General features: G+C 39.8%; 4 non-coding genes across 4 annotated transcripts; all 4 read left to right on the top strand.

Moving 5' to 3' along the window:
- Nucleotides 1-182: 182 nt before the first annotated feature.
- trnae-uuc lies at nucleotides 183-254 on the top strand. Its single transcript has one exon. It is a non-coding gene; the product is annotated as a tRNA-Glu (tRNA).
- A 2,056-nt stretch (nucleotides 255-2,310) lies between these two features.
- On the top strand, nucleotides 2,311-2,383 carry trnar-acg. Its single transcript has one exon. It is a non-coding gene; the product is annotated as a tRNA-Arg (tRNA).
- Nucleotides 2,384-2,515: 132 nt separating this feature from the next.
- On the top strand, nucleotides 2,516-2,587 carry trnae-uuc. Its single transcript has one exon. It is a non-coding gene; the product is annotated as a tRNA-Glu (tRNA).
- A 583-nt stretch (nucleotides 2,588-3,170) lies between these two features.
- Nucleotides 3,171-3,242, top strand: trnae-uuc. The gene has a single exon. It is a non-coding gene; the product is annotated as a tRNA-Glu (tRNA).
- Nucleotides 3,243-4,993: the final 1,751 nt, after the last annotated feature.

Raw genomic sequence — 4,993 nt, 5'->3', positions numbered from 1 at the left:
GTGTCTGACTACGGATCAGAAGATTCTAGGTTCGACTCCTGGCTGGCTCAATACTTTGTTTAATTGACTGGAAATCAAGCAGGGAATGACATCAGTATTAAAAGGATGTAGCTTTTAAATCCAACAGGCATAATGTCAACATTTAAAGATTTGTCTGTGATGTGTATTTTAAGTATGTGTCTTCCCATATGGTCTAGCGGTTAGGATTCCTGGTTTTCACCCAGGTGGCCCGGGTTCAACTCCCGGTATGGGAAAGAATAACTCATCGTTAGGTACGCACTTATGTAACAACAGATGCAGCAGTTTCCACAACACAACAGTATTCCCTCAGCAACAGCAAATGTGACATGTCATGTAGATTCAAATTATACAAGTTTTTTTTAACGATGAATACACTTCATGGCTGCATTTCTTGCTCTGCAGTAAAATTCATGCAACAACAGGAGGATCAAATTAAGATATGCATCTGAAACAGAAAACCAAGGAACCTTATTGTTGCCTACAGAGGGTAGTGAGGACTGCACAACGCATCACCGGGGGAAACTACCTGCCCTCCAGGACACCTACACCACCCGTTGTTACAGGAAGGCCATAAAGATCATCAAGGACATCAACCACCCGAACCACTGCCTGTTCACCCCGCTATCATCCAGAAGGCGAGGTCAGTACAGGTGCATCAAAGCTGGGACCGAGAGACTGAAAAACAGCTTCTATCTCAAGGCCATCAGACTGTTAAACAGCCACCACTAACATTGAGTGGCTGCTGCCAACCTACACTGTCATTGACACTGACCCAACTCCAGCCATTTTAATAATGGGAATTGATGGGAAATGATGTAAATATATCACTAGCCACTTTAAACAATGCTACCTTATATAATGTTACTTACCCTACATTATTCATCTCATATGCATATGTATATACTGTACTCTACATCATCGACTGCATCCTTATGTAACACATGTATCACTAGCCACTTTAACTATGCCACTTTGTTTACTTTGTCTACACACTCATCTCATATGTATATACTTTACTCGATACCATCTACTGTATGCTGCTCTGTACCATCACTCATTCATATATCCTTATGTACATGTTCCTTATCCCCTTACACTGTGTATAAGACAGTAGTTTTGGAATTGTTAGTTAGATTACTTGTTGGTTATCACTGCATTGTCGGAACTAGAAGCACAAGCATTTCGCTACACTCGCATTAACATCTGCTAACCATGTGTATGTGACAAATAAAATTTGATTTGATTTGATTTGAATGGATAACGTGTCTGACTACGGATCAGAAGATTCTAGGTTCGACTCCTGGCTGGCTCAATACTTTGTTTAATCGACTGAAATCAAGCTGGGAATGATACTGTATACCTTTCAGTGCTTCTGGCTGTTCTCACTTCAAACACATTTTAGACAGATTTCATCTGGACATTCCCCAACATCTCTGGCCGGGTTCAACTCCCGGTATGGGAAAGAATATATTTTCTTTAGGTACCCACTTGTGTAACAACAGATGCAGCAGTTTCTCACAACACAACAATATTCCCTCAGCAACAGGAAATGTGACTTGTTATGTAGATTAAAATTATACAAGGCTTTTTAAACGTTGAATACACTTCATGGCTGCATTTCTTGCTCTGCAGTAAAATTCATGCAACAACAGGAGGATCAAATGAAGATATGCATCTGAAACAGAAAACCAAGGAACCTTTTTGTTGACAGACGCCATGACTGTGTACACTGTTCTAGCTGTGACCTGACTTCAGCTTAGACGTGGGGCCAGTGGCGCAATGGATAATGTGTCTGACTACAAAGCAGAAGATTCTAGGTTCGATTCCTGGCTGGCTCAATACTTTGTTTAATTGACTGAAATCAAGCTGGGAATGATACTGTATACCTTTCAGTGCTTCTGGCTGTTCTCACTTCAAACACATTTTAGACAGATTTCATCTGGACATTCCCCAACATCTCTGGCCGGGTTCAACTCCGGTATGGGAAAGAATATATTTTCTTTAGGTACCCACTTGTGTAACAACAGATGCAGCAGTTTCTCACAACACAACAATATTCCCTCAGCAACAGGAAATGTGACTTATTATGTAGATTCAAATTATACAAAGCTTTTAAACGTTGAATACACTTCATGGCTGCATTTCTTGCTCTGCAGTAAAATTCATGCAACAACAGGAGGATCAAATTAACATATGCATCTGAAACAGAAAACCAAGGAACCTTTTTGTTGACAGACGCCATGACTGTGTACACTGTTCTAGCTGTGACCTGACTTCAGCTTAGATGTGGGGCCAGTGGCGTAATGGATAACGTGTCTGACTACGGATCAGAAGATTCTAGGTTCGACTCCTGGCTGGCTCAATACTTTGTTTAAGTGACTGAAATCAAGCAGGGAATGATACTGTATTAAAAAAAGATGTAGCTTTTAAATCAAACAGGCATAATGTCAACATTTAAAGATTTGTCTGTGATGTGTATTTTAAGTATGTGTCTTCCCATATGGTCTAGCGGTTAGGATTCCTGGTTTTCACCCAGGTGGCCCGGGTTCAACTCCCGGTATGGGAAAGGATATCTTGTCATTAGGTACCCACTTGTGTAACAACAGATGCAGCAGTTTCTCACAACACAACAATATTCCCTCAGCAACATGAAATGTGACATGTCATGTAGATTCAAATTATACAATTTTTTTAAACGTTGAATACACTTCATGGCTGCATTTCTTGCTCTGCAGTAAAATTCATGCAACAACAGGAGGATCAAATTAAGATATGCATCTGAAACAGAAAACCAAGGAACCTTTTTGTTGACAGACGCTATGACTGTGTACACTGGTCTAGCTGTGACCTGACTTCATTTTAGACGTGGGGCCAGTGGCACAATGGATAACGTGTCTGACTACAGATCAGAAGATTCTAGGTTCGACTCCTGGCTTGCTCAATATTTTGTTTAATTGACTGAAATCAAGCTGTGAATGATACTGTATTTTCAGTGCTTCTGGCTGTTCTCACTTCAAACACATTTTACACGGATTTCATCTGGACATTCCCCAACATCTCTGAGAAAAAAAGATGTAGCTTTTAAATCCAACAGGCATGATGTCAACATTTAAAGATTTGTCTGTGATGTGTATTTTAAGTATGTGTCTTCCCATATGGTCTAGCGGTTAGGATTCCTGGTTTTCACCCAGGTGGCCCGGGTTCAACTCCCGGTATGGGAAAGAATAACTTGTCATTAGGTACGCACTTGTGTAACAACAGATGCAGTACTTTCACACAACACAACAATATTCACTCAGCAACAGGAAATGTGACATGTTATGTAGATTCATATTATATAACGTTTTTAAACGTTGAATACACTTCATGGCTGCATTTCTTGCTCTGCAGTAAAATTCATGCAACAACAGGAGGATCAAATTAACATATGCATCTGAAACAGAAAACCAAGGAACCTTGTTGTTGAGAAACGCTATGACTGTGTACACTGGTCTAGCTGTGACCTGACTTCAGCTTAGACGTGGTGCCACTGGCGCAATGGATAACGTGTCTGATTACGGATCAGAATATTCTAGGTTCGACTCCTGGCTGTCTCAATACTTTGTTTAATTGACTGAAATCAAGCAGGGAATGATACTGTATTAAAAAAGATGTAGCTTTTAAATCAAACAGGCATAATGTCAACATTTAAAGATTTGTCTGTGATGTGTATTTTAAGTATGTGTCTTCCCATATGGTCTAGCGGTTCGTTCCTGGTTTTCACCCAGGTGGCTGGGTTCAACTCTAGTATGGGAAAGAATATATTTTCGTTAGGTACCCACTTGTGTAACAACAGATGCAGCAGTTTCACACAACACAACAATATTCCCTCAGCAACAAGAAATGTGACATGTTATGTATATTCAAATTATACAAAGCTTTTTAAACGTTGAATAAACTTCATGGCTGCATTTCTTGCTCTGCAGTAAAATTCATGCAACAACAGGAGGATCAAATTAAGATATGCATCTGAAACAGAAAACCAAGGAACCTTGTTGTTGACAGACAGACTGTGTACACTGGTCTAGCTGTGACCTGACTTCAGTTTAAATGTGGGCCAGTGGCGCAATGGATAAAGTGTCTGCCCTACGGATAAGAAGATTCTAGGTTCAACTCCTGGCTGGCTCAATACTTTATTGAATTGACCAAAATCAATTTATTGAATTGACCTAAATCATCTGGACATTCCCAACATCTCTGAGAAAAAAGATGTCGCTTTTTCAATCCAACAGTCATAATGTCAACATTTAAAGATTTGTCTGTGATGTCTTTTTCAGTATGTGTCTTCCCATATGGTCTAGCGGTTAGATTCCTGGTTTTCGCCCGGGTTCAACTCCCGTGATGGGAAAGAATATATTTTTAAGTAGGGTATCCACTTGTGTAACAACAGATGCAGCAGTTTCTCACAACACAACAATATTCCCTCAGCAACAGGAAATGTGACATGTTATGTAGATTCAAATTATACAAGGGTTTTTAAACGTTGAATACACTTCATGGCTGTTTCTTGCTCTGCAGCAAAATTCATGCAACAACAGGAGGATCAAATTAAGATATGCATCTGAAACAGAAAACCAAGGAACCTTGTTTTTGACAGACGCTATGACTGTGTAAACTGGTCTAGCTGTGACCTGACTTCAACTTAGACGTGGTGCCAGTGGCGCAATGGATAATGTGTCTAATTACAGAGCAGAACATTCAAGGTTTGACTCCTGGCTACCTCAATAGTTTATTTAATTGACTGAAATCAAGCTGGGAATGATACTGTATAGCTTTCAGTGCTTCTGGCTGTTCTCACTTCAAACACATTTTAGACGGATTTCATCTGGACATTCCCCAACATCTCTGAGAAAAAAAGATGTAGCTTTTGAATCCAACAGGCATAATGTCAACATTTAAAGATTTGTCTGTGATGTGTATTTAAGTATTGTCT

This window comes from Oncorhynchus gorbuscha, unplaced genomic scaffold (assembly GCF_021184085.1).
Source record: "Oncorhynchus gorbuscha isolate QuinsamMale2020 ecotype Even-year unplaced genomic scaffold, OgorEven_v1.0 Un_scaffold_17105, whole genome shotgun sequence".
Taxonomy (NCBI): domain Eukaryota; kingdom Metazoa; phylum Chordata; class Actinopteri; order Salmoniformes; family Salmonidae; genus Oncorhynchus; species Oncorhynchus gorbuscha.
This window is presented reverse-complemented; position numbering and strand designations above follow the sequence as displayed.